This window comes from Neofelis nebulosa, chromosome 5 (genome assembly GCF_028018385.1).
Source record: "Neofelis nebulosa isolate mNeoNeb1 chromosome 5, mNeoNeb1.pri, whole genome shotgun sequence".
Lineage (NCBI taxonomy): Eukaryota > Metazoa > Chordata > Mammalia > Carnivora > Felidae > Neofelis > Neofelis nebulosa.
The window spans coordinates 30,986,254-31,004,352 of record NC_080786.1 but is presented as its reverse complement, the minus strand read 5'-3'; the positions used below and the strand labels follow the sequence as shown (position 1 = coordinate 31,004,352).

At 47.0% G+C, this 18,099-nt stretch overlaps 1 protein-coding gene and 1 long non-coding RNA gene across 3 annotated transcripts in view; one reads left to right on the top strand and one right to left on the bottom strand.

Annotated features, from left to right (window-relative positions):
• The window catches only part of EPHB1 (EPH receptor B1), a 432,844-nt gene that overhangs the window by 242,094 nt on the left and 172,651 nt on the right, over positions 1 to 18,099 (bottom strand). The window lies entirely within an intron of this gene.
• LOC131511881 (uncharacterized) lies at positions 9,742 to 16,475 on the top strand. Its single transcript, XR_009261796.1, has 2 exons — positions 9,742 to 9,829; positions 16,125 to 16,475. It is a non-coding gene; the product is annotated as an uncharacterized LOC131511881 (long non-coding RNA).

Genomic DNA, 18,099 nt, shown 5'->3' with positions numbered 1-18,099 from the left:
CTAAATATTAGGTGGGTGGATGGGTAGACAGTTGCATGCATGAATGAAAATGTGGAGAAGAGGAAAAGGACATTCTATTTAAAAAAAAATCTTTTAACATTTATTCATTTATGAGAGACAGAGAGCCCAAGCAGGGTAGGGGCAGAGAGAGGGAGACACAGAATCCGAAGAAGGCTCCAGGCTCTGAGCTGTCAGCACAGAGCCCGACGTGGGGCTCAAACTCACAAGCTGTGAGATCATGACCCAAGTTGAAGTCAGACACTTAACTGACTGAGCCACCCAGATGCCCCAAGGAAAAGGACATTCTAAAAAGAGGGCAAAGATACTGATTTAAGGAGAGCATTATGGTAATCACATAGCAGTCAGTGAAATTTGTCATTTTTTCCAGTTGTGTTCCAGGGACATGGTGGGATTATGCTTCCTAGACCATTTGAGGTGGGAGTGAGGCCATGAGTCTAGTCTGGCCAGACTTCTATAAATATAAGTGAGGTATGTGACTTCTAAGCCAGGACACTTAATCATCAATGCAAGACCCAGCAGATTTCCCTTTACCTCTGACAGATGACTTTCAATGGCATGGAACAGAACCCCTGCCAACTCATGATAAACACTTGGTGAGGGGGGAAATAAGCATGTGTTGTTGAGGGAGTGCTTGTTACTGCAACATGACTTAGCTTATGCTGACCACTACAAGCACAACAGCCTGTGAAAATCTAATGATAGAATCTGTTGTGTCTGGAGTGTAGTTGAGAACACTACCATATAAGTTGGCACACACATGAGAAGGTTTATTTGGGGCCACCTTTGACTACCAAAAATGAAGAAATTGGTCAACATGTGTCCCAGGAGATCTTAATGTGTCAGCAATGGCTTGGTGCAACAAGGATGACCCTGCAAGGTCTGATCCCCTGCTTGTCCTTGCTCATCTCCCTGATCCAGCCTTGAAGAAAGGGAACCCTTGAAGCTCACAGATACAGCACTTTGCATTTCCAGGAAGTTGTCTCTGTGGTCTCTCTCTTTCAGAAAGGTTCTCAGTCCCTTCACTCCCAAGGATTATGCCAGATGAAGTACCCTCCCTCCAAGGTGATGCAGTGTTATAGCTTAGGAGCAACAGCCAGAGACCCCCAAAACATACAATTCTTAAGCCCCGGGCCTAGCATGGCACCCAGTAATCTACCTGACATGCACTGAGTATTCATTCCCAGCAGAGGGTGGCAAGGACCACTTTTTCTCTGACCTGGTACTGCCAGGGAGAACTACATGGGACAATGTGGAAGGCCTGTCTTCTCATGAGGAGAGAGAAATCTGAGATATCATCAGAGTCCACTGCTAGTAAGTCTCTCTAGAGGTTATGCTGTTCATTTGATTTCTTCCAAACAGCAGTGAAGCCAGATCAATCTAGTCAGAAGAGAAATTGTCTGGTGTAGTTTTAAAAACATGGCAGCAAATTCTTTATACCCCTCCCATTGGGGGGTGGCAGGCTATGCGCCCTTTTCTTGAATTCGAGGGGGTTTGTGACTTCTTTGACCATTAGGGTATGGCAGCAGTGACGATGTGTGGCTCCTGAGACTGTCATAAAAGGCACATAGCTTACCCCTCCTTTCCTCAAACATTCTCCCTCGGAGCCTTGAATCACCGTGAGAAAAATGCAATTTCTCTGAGACCACTGTGCTATAAGGAAGCTCAAACCGCATACAGAGGATACCTGTAAGGGTTCCAGTCCAGTTCTAGAACTCTTAGCTGAGTTCTGCCTTCTAGTCATCCTAGCCCAGGGGCCACACATGTGAGTGAAGAAGCCTCCAGATGATTCCATCTGCTAGCTGAGGCCCCAGCCATAATGGAGCAGAGGCAACCCACTCCTGTCGTGCCCTGTCCAAATTCCCGATCCAGAGAATCTATGAGAGTAATAAAAATGGTTGCTATTGAAAGAATGAACTCACTCAGAGGAGTAAAATTGTGACTTGTCATGCAGCAACTGAAAACCAAAATAACCCTACAAGTTATGGTCCCAGCAATGCCATGTATGGAGAGCCCACATAACTTTTGTATCAGAGTAATGGGGAAAAAACATACAATTTAGGGTGGGAGGCTCTGGATTCAAACACTGTGTACAACCATGCCCTGACTAGATATGGTCTTGGGCTGGTCATCCAGCCACTCTTGTTTTCATTCTTTTCCTTCCACAAGATGTGAATAATAACGATCACATAATGGCTTCCCCACAAGATTGTTAAAAAAAATAAAGAAATGAGAAGGTACAGCCTGCCAAGCCCTGTACAAATGCTCATTGCTGCTGTCAATAGAGTGAAGGAGGCCCTTTCTAAAATGCTTTTTTAGGTAAAGAACATAATCTTAAGTTATTTATGGAGAAGGGAGTGAGTTATACACGCACACACACACGTGTGTGCACGTACACACACACCCTTGGATGCCCTTTCTGAAGACAATGGATTTCTCCAGAACAAAAGTCTAGAGCTACAGAGAAAACTGAAACACATCAATCTGGGTTTTTGTCTTTCTTTCTCTCAACATGCTCCTTTGGTACCAAAGTTTTAAAATTACACAATAGCTTCCAAATATCTAATCGCTAGATTTCTTCCTCCTAAGATTCCAGGTTAAAAATAGCTTAAACACACTTCTTCTGTCAGTCAAATCATAAGGTAGAAGATACTGTACCATTCTAAATATATAAGTTGAGAATATTTCTTTTTCCTGAAAAACATCCTCTAACATCTCTTGACTTCGCTGCCCTAGGGGCTTTGACAATCTATACCACGGGACCAGAAATCCTGAGTGTTTGTCTAGCTTCCAGATGCCAAGACCAAGGCCCCTGCCTGGCTCCACCCTGCACAGAGACAGCATTCAGGGGGAGGAAGCTCAAGAAAGCTGGTTCTATTTTCCTCCTCTGAAGCCAGATGGCAGCAGTGTCTACCACCTCTCATATTATTGTCTAGCTCTCACACTATTCTCACGTTCGCTCATTCATTCACTCATTCACTCAACACGTATGGAATGAGTCCTTGTAATACCTACGCTGGGCCAGGTGAGGAGCTGCAGAACTAACCTGGAGGCTGCCTGCCCTCAGGGAGCACCAAGTCCTGTGAGGGACCAGGAGAGAGGATACTCTGCTGTACAGTGTGATGAATGCCACTTGAGTTCATGCTCACAAGGCACTGGGGACACAGAAGCAAGAGCTGCTAACATGCCTTTGCAGGGGACGACAGGGAGGGCTTAGTAGGGAAAGGAGCCACATGAACAGACCTGGAGCTGTACCAGTAGAGGAGAAAGAGAAGGGAGATCCAGAAGGAGGAAAGGGTGTGTCAGCAGCATTGATGACCAGACTCGGTTCTGGCAACCCCTGAGCATTGTCTGGCCAGAAGCATGAAGTGGGGCCTCAGGACATGGGTCTGGAGATGTAGTCAGGGGCCAGATTACTAAATGCCCTGGTGCTAAGGGGTGGAGAGGGGGAGTGTGTCAGACTTTATCCTGGAAGCAGTGGGGAGACCTGAAGAGTTTGGCACAGCCAGCCAGGGCCAGCGTTAGTTTGGGGAAACCCTTGGGGCAGCCATGGGGCAGATGCACAGAGTGGTCAGGACAGGAGCCAGGAAGACCAGAGAGGGCCCACCTGCCATAGGGTAGGAGCAATGAAGAGAAAGGGAAGGCCCCAGAGATCTTCAGCAGCAGAATGGACAGAACCTGGTAGTTCAGTGGCTTGGGAAGGGGCAGGGGGAGTTCCACGGCGGGAGGAGGGAAAAGCGTGAACCTCCGACTTCTGAGACTCCACCAGCAGCCCTGGCTCCTCAGAAGGGGCTGATTGAGCCACAGGAGATGTGTGGGTACGGCAGAGATGCCAGGCTCCTCCAATATGGACCACACTGTCTGAGGCCTGGACACTGCAGGAAGGAAAACAGAGAACAGGGAGGATGCTGGGCAAGCCTCCTTCATTCCTTCCTCTGCAGGTAGAGCTATCCCGCCAGCCTGGCCTGGGGAGGCCGGATGCTCTCTTCCGAGCCCTGAAGGTTTCCCACATTCACTGGGGTCAGGCCTCGGCCTTTGTGCCTGGCACAAAGGGACAACCCAAGGGGCGCCAGAGGCATCTTGGGAGAATGGAAAACTCCTCCCTTCCATGGTGATTTAAGGAGGGCGGGAAGAGCAGCTGGGAAGGAACAGGAGAAACATAAGCAGGAAGAGCTACAGAAAATGAACCTGGTGGGGAGCATCTCACCCCATAAGAGCAAAAAAACCCACAAAAAACAAAAAACCAAAACCTCGGTGGGGGGAAACCCTCACCCTGTGCTTAAGAAGATGGGGAGAAACAGGGTGGGGACATGGGAGGGGACAAGCGGGTGTCCTGGTCACTGAAGAAAGGCTTGCCACCAACATTCTAGGCTCTGCTATCATTCCTGAGAAGGAAGCTTGAAAATGAGGGAAGAGGATTCAGGGGGAGTCACCATGGTGGAGGCCTCAGAGATGCTATTAGACAGATACAGGATGTAGGAGTCCATTCTGCCCAGGACGGCTCCTGCAGGCCATCCTGTCCCTCCCCAGAGCATACCTTTCCTGAAAGAAAACAGGCCAGGAGCTGGGGGGTGTTCTGAGGCATTCGCCTGCACATCTCAGGGCACTCACTGTGACAGCGCCATGACAACACGAAGCACAAGCCGAAAGTCTACACAGTGCTTTCCTCAGTGTAAGCTCCACTGTTAGCCGCTTCAAGCACCTCCACTCTTCCACTCTGTCAAGTTATGAAGGTGGGAATGCAGATGAAGAAGCTACAAACACATTTCTGCCTGTGGCGAAAGCATCCACAAAGTTTCAGTTGATAAACTGGGTCTCAACTAGGCTGAATGCCCTCTAAGACCTACATTTCAAAGTCAAAGGAGGTGCCCCAGGGTTCTCAAAGCTCCATCTGCTGTGAGGCTGGGTGCAAGCCCTGGAACAGATTTATCTGGGCTACTGTTTTTATTGGGATTGTTTTTCTTAAGGCTTTGGTTAAAAGTTCTGCAGGTGTTAAATGGCAAGCCCTAACCTTTCTTTCCGCATAAGCACTGTTATTGTAGATTGCGATTTTACAGAAAAGGTTGTTTAGGCAAGTATATGTGGCTTTGTGGAAGAAACGCCCTGGCCATTAAGAGGCTCATAGGCACACGGAGGAGGAGAGGGGGTGACCTGTGGAGACAGTGACCCCTAGACTGAAATGTGAAAATGAGGAGCAGTCAGCCAGGTGAAAAAGGAAGCAAAATTGTTCTGCAACAAAATCCAGACAATGTTAGACTTGGCAAGCAGGTTCCATGTCATCTCAGGATGGTCTGATCACCTTTCAACTTTCCTGCGAATTGGCCCTGCCCAATGCTGCCTTTACTGAGCCAGGGGGAAAAGGCTGTTCTGCATTTGCGAAAGGGCCTGCCAGGCTTCAGTGCCTAGAGGGGCTGCTGTACCAACCCAGGAATGTCCTCGGCCCCTCTGCCCTGCCCCTGCCTGGGAGACTGGGTCAGATGAGATGTGATGAGGCTGTTCTCCTGGCCCCTTCCATGGAGCTTTGAACCCATGTGGGGAAGGGGTGGTCACAGTTCATGGCTGCACAACCCAAGAAAGCAGAGCAGGTCAGACCTGGTGACAACCAACCAGTCCATCCAGAAGATCCACCCCCGACCATGGGAATCAGGACCTTCAGCTATAGATTATCTTACTTCCCTGCCTTTATTTTCTCTTAATCCAACATCCTCATCTATTCCATTTATTTTCTCAGTTTATTTATATATATCCAGCCTCATTCCCCAAAAAGATTCAATGCAGCCTGCATGTGCAGACCCATGTGCACATACAACCATCCCAGTAGGCAAGATGTTGCCTTTCTTCCCCCTCATCCTGCTCTCTTAGATCTTTCTACTACTCCATCTTTACAGATAGTTTTTTTAGCCCACTGCCCTTTGCCAACTGTAATTTATTGCTATAATGTTATCTTACCCCTAAAGCAAGCTGTAAATAATATGACCTGCATCCTGAGGTTATTGGGAGGATTGAATGAGATGATATAGGCAAGGCCCTCAGCACAGGGCCAGGCACACAGCACAGGTGTCGGGTCAGTATGTGCTACATGTGAGAATAGAGGAGACAGTCCATGGAACCCATCTCTGATGGGTTCACAGCAGAAGCTGTGGCCTCATCAGCAAATTCCCGCTGCTGTTCTCCCCTAGCCTGCCCCTTACTCATTATGGCCTTGTAAGTCTGCCTTGTGTGTGCTCACTCTCTGTACATGCTCTTTAACCTTGTCCTCTAACCCAGGCCAGTTTGCGAGGCCTCCCCCTGCCAGGACTCTCTGCCCCCACACTTGGGCCTGTGGAGGGGAGGGAAGCCCTGACCCACAGCTCATTAGATGTGGCATCAGAGGTCCCTAGGCTCTCTGAGTTTCCGGAAAAGAGTTTCCAACATCGACTCCTAACTCAATAGAACAAAGTCAACAGCCCTGGAAACAGCTTTCTTCCTACATTTAAAAATAAGATCATGAAAAGTTCCCCAGAAAAATCAATTCTGACTTTTTAAAACTCCAAATCAATATGATGTGTGAAAGTTCTCATTAAGACAGAAGTGGAGGAGGTCAGAGAAACCAGGAGAATCAAAAAGGAAGAGATGGAGAGAAGGGAAGACAAGAGAAAGAGGGAGGCTGGCTGGTGGCTGGGAGAAGAGTCGAAAAGGGAGAAGGAAGGACAGAGATGTGCAGGCACCACGCAGGAGCAGCTCCACCAGCAGGGAGCAGGCCACGAAGAGGAACGGGGCTGCTGTTCTTCAGGGGCGGACAGTCTGCCTCGGCCCATTGTGGGGTGGGGGACAGAGAGGACAAGGAACAAACAGGCAAAGTGCTGGGAAGACAGGTGGGGACAAGTAAGTCTGTCCAGTTAACAGCTGGAGAGGGAATCCAAAGCTCTTCATAGACGAGGCAGAAGTTCCAGTGGGCCTTGAAAGGTTGATGACACTTCAAAGTGCAACTGCTGAGTTGAAGGGGGAAGGTTCCACAAGCTACATGAGAGGGCTGGCAAACAACAGCCACGGCGAATGTGTGTTCAATGCTCCCTGAGAGCCAGCAGGGTCCCAAGTACATCTCAAGCACTGGTTCACTCCATTCTCACAATCGCCCTAGGAAGTAGTTACTATAATGCCCATTTTACAGCTGAGGAAATTGAGGCACAGGGAGGTAAGGTTACCTATCCAACATCATACGGCGGTAGCAACAGAGTTCAAACCCAGTGGTCCAGCCCCAGAGTGTACACTCTTAACCAAGCTGAGTTTGGGGCCTGTGTGCCAATACGTGTGCCTGTGTGCACTCTTGGCTTCTTGCCTGAGAACGTGCCACCTAGCAGTGGGGAGCTGTCACAGTTTGACCCGGACTTAGGAAGATGTGTCTAGAGACAGGAGGTGAATGCAGAGTCCTGGTGGGGAGGGGTTTGGACGGACACCATTGCTACAGGCAAGGTCTCCATCAAGAAAAAAAGATAAAGGCAGAGATGGGACAGGCCCTCCAGCCCAGAGGCAGCTCTAAATCATTCTATGGTATCTCTGAAGACTATCCCCTTAGCCAAAACACCAACTTTCCCCGGCCTTGGGATCATCCCTTCGGCAGATGTGCTTCTCTGTGGTTTTTCCAAGGCAGACAACACTTTCTAGCATGTCACTGAAGGGATAAGGCACACCTTCCCACTCAGGCCATGAAGCCTGGAACTGCAGGGGTTTCTTCTAGGGGTCAGTATTCAGAAATGTTTTCTCTCTACATTCTTTGGCCACCCTCACCCCACCCCACCCCTAGCACTCCTGGGCATTATTTCAATTCTGCTCAGAGGATTCCTTCCGAGGACCACAATACAGGCAAAGAGAGCTTTGCTCAGCTCCCCTCCTACTGCGAGATCTGCAGTTGACTCTCCCAGAGTAAAGAAGCAGAGAAGGGCGCCTGGGTGGCCAGTCAGTTAAGCGTCAGACTTCAGCTCAGGTCACGATCTCACAGTTTGTGGGTTTGAGCCCCGCGTCAGGCTCTGTGCTGACAGCTCAGAGCCTGGAGCCTGCTTCAGATTCTGTGTCTCCTTCTCTCTCTGCCCCTCCCTTGCTTGTGCTCTGACTCTCTGTGTCTCTCAAAAATAAATAAATGTTAAAAAAATTTGTAATTAAAAAAAAAAAAGAAACAGAGAGCTAGGCTGGGCCTTGCCTGGTGCCTTGAACATTGGTCAGTCAACCCTGCCCCTCACCATCATGTTCCCCCCTTCCCTGCCCAGGAAGGTAAGGGAGCCAGCCAACACAGCCAGAGAAAGCTGTCCCTTTGTTGTGTGCCTGGCCTTAGAAGAGGCTGGGGGCCCCGTGTGTCAGAAGAGGGTGTGGTGGGGCGAGGCCTCTACAGCATGACACATTCCCCACGCCCAGGGAAGGAGACTGATTGCTCCAGCAGCCCCCAGCTCAATCAGGCACCAGATTTAAATTTGTCCTCTGAATCTGACTCCCTATGTCTCTGTTGGTGGAGCACCCACTCTGGCTCTCGGTGGGTGGTGGCACCCACCCACCTTGCTCTAGAGAGAGCAAGAAGAGGAGTCAGACCATGCTCCCCTGAGATGGAGGATGCAACCAACCTGGGATGAGCAAGTGCATGAGGGACAGGCCCTCCCAGACTCAGAGGCCCAGCAGGGTTGTCACAGACAAGTAAGGAGACCATCTGGCCTCATTCCCATTCAAAAAAGGGCTCAAAGGGGCGCCTGGGTGGCGCAGTCGGTTAAGCGTCCGGCTTCAGCCAGGTCACGATCTCACGGTCCGTGAGTTCGAGCCCCGCGTCAGGCTCTGGGCCGATGGCTCGGAGCCTGGAGCCTGTTTCCGATTCTGTGTCTCCCTCTCTCTCTGCCCCTCCCCCGTTCATGCTCTGTCTCTCTCTGTCCCAAAAATAAATAAAAAATGTTGAAAAAAAAAAAATTTAAAAAAAAAAATAAATAAATAAATAAATAAATTAAAAAAAAAAGGGCTCAAATTCACACTCAGTGACACATACTCACAGACTGAAATGAGAAATCCATACAACTTAAAACTGTATCACATTATCCAAGCAGCCTGCCTCTGGGCACTGGACATGAATACGTTTTATGAATCCTGCAAGTATCTTCTTAGAGCATAACATAGAGTATTGCAATTTTTGTGTTAAAAGCACTTATTTGTGGAAAGCAAACATTTAAATCATGCCACAATTTTTGTAATCCTGTTTTGACTTCACCTCTTTAAACACACGTGTGCGCACATGCACACCCACTAAGAAAGACTTAAAGACCTAGGCACTCTTCAGCTACAAAGCCCTGCACACAGCTTTGGCTCATAGCAAGGATGCTCTGAAGGGGAAGGGAGGGGAAGGTGAGGGGGCAAAGGCTGCCTCTCCTGGGGCAGGTCTTCTGGGAGGAGCCACGGGAGAAAGGTGTAGCCAAGGACTGGTACACACTGGCAAGAGGAAATTCCCAGACACTGCTGGCTTCTGTTCTGTTCTGTAATTAAGACCTCTGTTTAAGCTGGTAACACTTAAAAAAAAAAAAAAAAAAAAGACAAAAGAAGATATTTCAACCAGATCTGCTTGGGCTTCTTTTCTGTGAATTATTACAAGCGTTAATGGGTGTCTTCATTAAAGTATTATTTATGAAACATTACAACTTGGGTTCCCCCACCCTCACAGGTCTGATGACTCACAATCAGCAGCTCCTCCCACTGAACTGAAACAAATTTATGAAGAGGGAAAATTAGCCGGCTTGGTCTATCCAGTGGTGGAAATGAGAGAAATTGGAGACAACGTGGGTTTGCTTTTCTGGGAACAAACACGGTATGTGACCAGATTCCAAACAGGCCAGGAGCCTTAGCTGTTCAGAGATCATCAAAGAGCAGGACTAGCTGAACAGAGGGCTGTCTGCCAGGACCTGCTGGACCTGCAGGGGACCAGTTTAGGGCAGGGGGTGGAGTGGCATCTAAGGGGCTGGCTTCTCTGCAGCAAGAAAGGGAAAGGACCAGCGCCTTCTGTAAATGCTTCCCACCAGCCCTCACCAGCCAGGTCCTAACAGACACAGAGGCAGCCCTCCCATCAAGGTCCTCTAGAGCCCTCCCCCCACTCACTCAAAATTAACATGCACTTTAAGGACGGTGGGTTTGCTGTGCCAATGCTAGCTTCAAGTGCCCAGCTGGCCCCCTCCCCACTCAGCTAACCACACTGTTGCCCCCAAGCTACCTGATAAAGAAATTCCAGAGCAGGCCCCAGGGAAATGCAAGGGCATGCATCCACTCCACCTGTTACTAGAGAAGCCCAGGGCACAGTGATGTTGGAACTCAGGGTAGGGACAGAATAAAGAGGAGGGTTCCATTGCAGGGCGACAGGAATCCACTCGACTCTGCATCCCAGTTTATTTAATCTGCACTTTCTTTTGGGATCTCCATATCTTTGCACTGTTTGCTTCTCGGATTCCCTGGGCCTCTCACTTGATAAGTTAAGCCTCTTCGCTGGAAATGAAGCACTATTAGCCAGTTGAAAACCTCAATTCTAGCTGGCTTTGCTGCCTAAACAGCTTTCCCTGCTTGCCCCCTGCTCTGCCAACCACCTCATCTCTGAGTTGCTTCTCACACCCAGGATTGAGGGCTGATTAGAATTTAAGATAATTTTCCCAGGGCTTTAGAGTGCTTTCTTTCTTTCAAGGAGCATAAGGGATAAAGCTTAAGTTTCAAGGAACAAATACGTTAAGACTGAGAGGGAAAAAGGTTTAATTGCTTAAATTCTTATTTATCTCAAACAATATGGTGGGCGGGTGGGTAAGACAAGACCTCAGAGTGGAGTGTTAACTTTGACAAACCTGTTCTGCCTGATGAATGTGTGAGACAGGGAGGCCTGTGCTTTCTCCCTCTGCAGCCATGTGCCCTAGGCGGGCCCCAGCCTCTTCGGGCACCCCCCACTTACCGACCACTCAGGAAACATCCATTCACAAGCAACCCCCTCCCAGCACGCACTCAAATATCCTTGCCCTCATGCAGCCTGCATACCAGTGAGATGGTGTACCCAGTAAGTAAGCAAGCTGCACACTATGTCACAGACAATAAGTGCTATGGAGAAAAATAATGCAAGGTAGTGGAGATGGGAGGGCTGTTAAGGGCAGCCCACACTGTGAGGAAGGCGGGGCCCACACTGTAAGGTGGGCGGGGCCCACAGTGTGAGGAGGGCGGAGCCCACACTCTGAGTGGGGTGGTCAATGTAGGGATCACTGAGAAGGTAATATTCAAGTAAAGGCTTGGAGGAGGTGAAAGAGCCATCACCACAGCTCTCTGTTGTTGGTATAAGTGGACATCAGAGACAAAACTAATAAAAATAAACCTGAATCTGAATCTCATACTTTAAATAAAGGCTAACTCAAAATGGTCACAGACATGCATTTGGATCATAAAACTGTAAAACTTTTAGAAGATTAACATTAGGAGAAAACCTTTGTGATCTCGGGTTAGGCATGGAATTACTTTCCTGGACATGCCACCAAAAGTATGATCCATAACCTGGATCAATTGAAAAAGTAATTAGTTGGACACACTGAGAACAAAAATGAATAAATTCTCCAGACAATGGAGTATTATTCAGCTTTTAAAAGAAATGAGCTGTCAAGCCATGAAAAGACGTAAGGAAACCTTAATACATATTATTAAGTGAAAGAAGCCAACGTGAAAAAGCTACATCCTATTATATACCTGTATAACACTCTTGAAAAGCCAAAACTATGGAGACAGTAAAAATATGAGTGGTTGCCAGGGGTTAAGGAAGAGGGAAGGATGCATTGGTGAAGTACAGAGGATTTTTAGGGCAGTGAAACTACTCTGTATGATACCATAATGGTGGATCCTGGATACATACCATTATACATTTGTCCAAATTCATAGTAGGTATAACACCACAAGTGAACCCTAATGTGAACCATGGACTCTGGGTGATTATGAAGCAGCCGTGTAGCTCATGGATTGTACCAGTGTATCACCATGGCTGGGGGTGTTGAAATGGGAGAGGCCATGCATATGCAGGGGCAGGGGTCATGTGGAAAATCCTGGTACCTTCCCCTCAATCTTGCTATGATGAATCTAAAGCTTCTCTAAGAAAACAAAGACTTCAATAAAAAAGATTAATGGATAAATTGGATTTCATCAAAATTGAAAATGTTTTGTGAAAGACACCATTAAAAGAAAGAAGAGACAAGTTACAGAATGGAAGAAAATATCTGCAAACAATATATTCACATATTCAACAAAAAGACCTGTATCTAAAATATGTGGAGAAATCTTGAAACCCAATAGTAAGAAAACAAACAGCCTAATTAAAACTAGGGCAAACATTGTGAATAGACACTTCACCAAGGAGGATAAACAAATGGCAAATAAGCACATGAAAGATACTCAACATCATTATTCACTAGAGAAACACAACTAGAAACCACCATGAGATATCAAGACACATCTAATAGAATGGCTAAAATAACAAATACTGATCATACCAAGTGCTGCAAAAGACGCAGAAAAATTGCTGTGGTATTGCAAAATGGAACAGGCACTGAAGATCAATCTGGCAGTTGAACACATAGTTTCTATGTGGCCCAGCAATCCCTCTCAGGTATCTGACCTAGAGCAATGAAAATGTATGTCTACACAAAAACCTGCCCATGAATGTTTACAGCAACTCTATTCATGATTACCCCAAACTGGAAATGATCCAAGTGTTTTTCAACAGGTGAATGGATAAACTATGGTGCATCCACAGGATGGAATACTACTCAGCAACAAAAAGCAACAAACCAGTGACATAAGCAACAGCTTATGTGAATCTCACAGGCATTATGCTAAGTGAAAGAAGCCAGTCTCAAAGGTTTCCCATATCACTCCATGTAGAAAGATGACACAACGGGATGCAGAATCACTGATAGCTGGGGGTGGGGTGGGAGGAGGCAGTGACCATAAAGCAACACCATAAGGCAGTTCTCTGTATTCTGATTTTTAGGGTGGTTACACAAATCTGTGCATGGACTAAAATTCATAAAACTTTCCACCAGAAGAAGTCACATTTTCTGTATGACAATTTTTAATGAAATTTAAAGTCATAGAAAATTAAAAAAAAAATAATTTTAAAAAAGGATTTAATCTTGCAGTGGCAAACTGGGCAAACTCACATCCATTTATGACTAGATGGGTGGCTTCCATTGTCTTCAGCAACTCTACTTTAAAATGTTTCATGTACCCAGGACTCAGATCATGCCATCTAAGCCTTCCTAATATTTATTGGATCTCTGTACATTTCCCACATTCTTCACACAGTCCTCACATCTCAAAGGAACCAGCAGAAAATTATCCTTGGGCTTATTTAATAGCAAAAATTTTGGTAACATCAGCATCCATTTCTGAACCCTTGCAATGTGCCACGGTCTTTCTTTGCTGAGCTCCGCACAGGCAGATTATCATACAGTCTTCACAGCAAGACTGAGCCCTGTGTTAAACCATCACTTAATGGGGAACAATGCTGAGACCCAGAGATACCACTCTACTAACAAACACAAAGCTCGGATGGAAAAACCCAAGCTTTCCTGTCACCGGCTCTTAACAAGGACCCATCCATGGCTGTTTCCTCAATGGCTTTGGTGGCCTGGCCTAGTTGCATGGTGTGTGGACTCCTGCCCTGCTTTCCCTGGAGGGGTCCTCGGACGGGGCTAAGATGGGCTGCACTGGGCTCCCGGGGAAGCACCCCTGTGTGCTAGAGACAGGTGCACTGAGTATGGACCCATGAAAAGTTCGTTTGGGGACATCATCTGAGAGTCCAGGGATATTCCCAGCAGTTACAGAGAGGGCTTTCTGTCTTTGCGTGTGTAGCCATCACCTTAAACAGCCCAGTGGAGGAAGAATGAACTAATTATAATCCATCTTTCCAGGTTCTATTGCCTTTTCCTCTCCTCCTCCCTGACTAGTTAGTAACCAGTGTGTATCCTGATGAGACTTCCATGTTCCTGTTCTCACTTGTTCACATTCACAAGAAATCAGAAAATCACCTCATTCTTAAGATGCACAGGGTAGTTACATCCAAATCTTTCCTTATCTGCGTCATCCGTCCTTTAAGTTTATACCTGGAAAAACTGCATCTTTATAGAGACCTAGTCACGCAGTAACCCTCCCAGGGATGATGAGTGAGTGAGCATGGCTGAGTAAAGATGGAAAGGGTCCGTTCTAAAGCCATGGCAAAACTTCCCAGCAGATGGCCCCAGGCCTCGCTGAGGTGATATGTCCAGAACCTTCCATGAGTGAAGGATGGATTCCCAGAGCTCAGGGTTGGAGCAGCATCCTGTTCTAACCCCAGCTACGCTCAGGCAGCCAACACATCAGCACCACGCATCAGGCTGCTCCTTCCAATTTAACAACATGGGTCTGGGAAAAGAAATCACCTGGTGAACCAAGAACAGGAAAGAGTAGGGTGGAAAAAAAAAGCCTTGACAGAGAGTCTGGATTTGTCCGGGGATATTTTCCCAGCTTGGGCTTCCTGATGACTCAGCTGCTCCTGTGTGGGGAAGCTCTCCCTCAGCCAGCACTGCCTGGGAGATGAAGCCAGTGATTTCCCACTAGCTATCAGCCAGGACAAAAATTACCAATAAAAGGATACACTTAAATGTCCCCCCAGTAGAGACTATTGTTTACTGGGCTATTGAGGGAGTGAAAATATCAGAGCAAAGGTCAGTGGACACCAGCAGTGGGAGTTTACAAAAAACTCTGTCATTTCTTATTTCTTCCCCTTCTTTGGTGAGAAGTTAAGACAAAGCCCCTCTGCCACTCTGAAGAAGAAGCTTTGTTGCTTATTTTGTCAAAATATCCCTCCGAAGCCCCTCAGCGCCCCTTCATCCTTCCCCGACTGGCTCTTACCAGCGGGCTGATTTGCACAGGGGCCGCCTCTCCGCTGTACCCCCTTCCAGGCTCACGCTCATTCTCTTGCTCTAATTAGCAACTGCTTTTTTTATTTTTGTATGCACGTTCAAAGACAGAGAGCGAGGAGGAGAGTGAAAGGGAGAAAGCAAAGGTCTCTGTGAAAGGAGAGAGCAGATGGCTTCTCCCTCGCCCCCTCTGTGTACCCGGGCCCCCGTGTTGGCAAACAGCACACAATGTCTGTCTACAGAGCTCTTTGTGGGCTATGAAGGAGGGGCCGGCACACAGCTACAGGCAGGAAAGGAGTCTGTGGGGAAGGCCTGAAAAGGCCCGGCCCCTGGGAGAAGCCAGGGTAGGGAGGGGATGGAGACCATCAACCCATGGGATGGATATCCAGGAGCAACACTGCCCCCTCCTCCCGGCCCAGAAGGAAGTGGCTGTATGGATATTCAGTTGGCTTGCGTACTGATGTGTTATCAGTTCTCTGGATAGCAAAGCCATTGCCCCCAGAGCTGCAAAAGGTCCTGGAGGGAAGGGGGATCTACTGCTCACTCTTGCATTGTCAGTCCCAAATAACTGACTTTCTATTAGAAGAAATTCTTAGGTGAGTGGGCAGAGGTACCCACAAAGCAGGAGTGGCGGCGTCAACCCCAAAGGCTGAAATCAATCACTCTGATTGGGAAAGTTAAATTCAACAGTGCACAGCTTTGGTTACTGGTTTTTAACTCGTAGCTGGATTGAAAGATTTAAAAAATGTTAGGGAAAAAAAAAAAGGGGAGCTTAAAAGAATTCTCAAAAGGGGAGAATAATAAAAAAATGGGGTTGAAAAGCTAAAAAAAAAAAAAAAAAATAGGAATATGCTCCAGAAAAATACAGAAATGAGCACAGAGAATCAGGGCATTCTACAAAGACACTTAAAAAAAAAAAGCTATTGTTCTTTTTAATGAATGGTCTCATTATCAGCATGTGTGACTATATATTAGTAATTCTGATGACAAAAATCACTCTTGTAATATTTGCAATCAATTTCAATGATAAACATTGATTTCTTCCATTTTACTACATGAAAGAACTCATTTTTATTGTAGTTTGCATGTAAACAGTTTCCAAGGGAAAAAAATAAAAACAGTGAATGGAAATAACCATCCATTCATTAAACTTCTACCAATGAAATGTGTTTCTCTTTTCTTCCTTTTTGAATCAAGTCCAGAGAGAAGACAGACAAGAGAATAGAGTCAATGGACGAAAAGAAAAGAAAACAGGGAGACCAACTTGGCCAAAGATGCAGAGAGGAAGACAAACAGAACCAGCAGGAAAAGAAAAGCCCCACGTCACAAGGACCTCCACATTCAGATCAATGCAGGCATGTGTGTGATAGACCCAAAAACCAAATAGAAACCCTCAAATCGCCTAATTCCCAGAACAGGCAAATTTTTGCCAAGTTCATGATTTGGCAGAGTTCTTGCATATTCCATACAATTTCAATGAGAAGCTGTATCCATCTTGTTCTAAGAGCAGATTGTCATTTTCCACTTGAAATACACACGTTGCACTGACCTTATGTCCTCTGTCAAACTGAGACATTGTCACCAACTTTTAGTGAAAGGGTTTCATAACGTATGGGCTTTCGGCCATTCTGTTGATTTTGTTCTGTGTGTGTGTGTGTGTGTGTGTGTGTGTGTGTACAGCGTGTCACTATATTGGACAACAGACAGACAAGGCCTCTGCCATCACTGGTTACTTCCTCCATCTGGTTCTGCCATCATCACCTCTATAAGCACATGCCTTGTCAGCGACTCCGCATGGTTCCTGCCCAGTTTCTACGGAGCTTACGCTACTCAGTGCAGCTAGGATGTTTTCTTACACATGCAAAGCCTTTCTTCTTCCTCAGCTCTCACCCTGATTCCACAAATTTTGTTTTCAATGCATTTTGTTTTGTTCTCATTAAACAGATGACACACAGCGGGCATTTGGGACACAGAGACACAGCAAGCATGGCCCTGCCCATGAGGAGCTTCGGAAGTAGGTGACAGAGATTGAAAGGCTAGGTGGAGGACAGAGGTGGAGGGGTTCAACTTCAAGCACGGTCCCTCCACGGATCTCCTGGGTCATCCGTAGCCAATGGGAAATGCATATCAAATTGATGGGTTTTCCTTGGGTCCCTTAGTGAAGGATTATATCACAGTCCAAATGGGATGCTGAAGGCCCAACCCCACCACAAATCACAGTTCTGCCCTGTGGGAATCTCTCTCTTCTCCAGCTGGGGGTAGGGAGTGAGGAGAGGAAGAGTAGAGAATAGCAGTTATCAGCCAGGCCCCAGAGTCCTACATTGTATGACCCTGGTAAAGTTACTTAGCTTCTTTGTGCCTTGGTATCTTCAACTGAAAAATGAGGTTGATAATCATATGTACCTCATAGGGCTATTGTAAGGATTTAAGAGATAATGCACGAAAAGAATTAGGCAGAGCATCTGGTACATAGTGAGTTCTCTGCAAATAATAGCCCCGCTGTATTAGTGCTTCAGGCAAGCTGGAAGCCAATCCAGAAAGGTTTGCTCCCTACCCAAATGATAGCCATCACCATGATCTGACAGTGAATGGTGAGACTGCCCAGAAGATTATATAAGCTGCTTCCTTAGCCCAGGTACACAGGGCAAATCAGCATTCTTTCCACACATCAGTCATTTTGCATCCCATCTTCATTGCTTTTTGCCACATCTATGTACCAGGTTTTTAGTCTATTAGTTAAGTTATTATTTTTCTTTAAGTTGACTCATTTAACCTGAATGTATTTATTTTCACAGAAAATAACAGAAAAGTGAGGAAGGAAGCAGGGGAGAGAAAAGGGAGGGGCAGGGAAGGGAGAGGAGAGCACAGGTGGGGAGGGGAGCAGACAAGAGAGGAGGGGCGACTGAAACAAGGAAGGGAAAAAGGAAGTCCCTGGTCTCAGAGAGAAAGAAAACCCGCAGAGTTGGAAGACAAAAGCCACAGAGAGAAGGAGGCAGTGAGCAGCCACCCAGGGCTAAGATCAGGCTTGCTGGTAGAAGCAGGGCCAGGGCTTCAGCAGGGCTGCAGGATTTAGCTCTGGCCTGGGGAGTAGATGCCTGGTCAGTGGCAGGACTGACACTGCTGGACAGCTCTGCTGAGGGTGGGTTGGTGCAGAAGAAACAAAGAGGAGGAT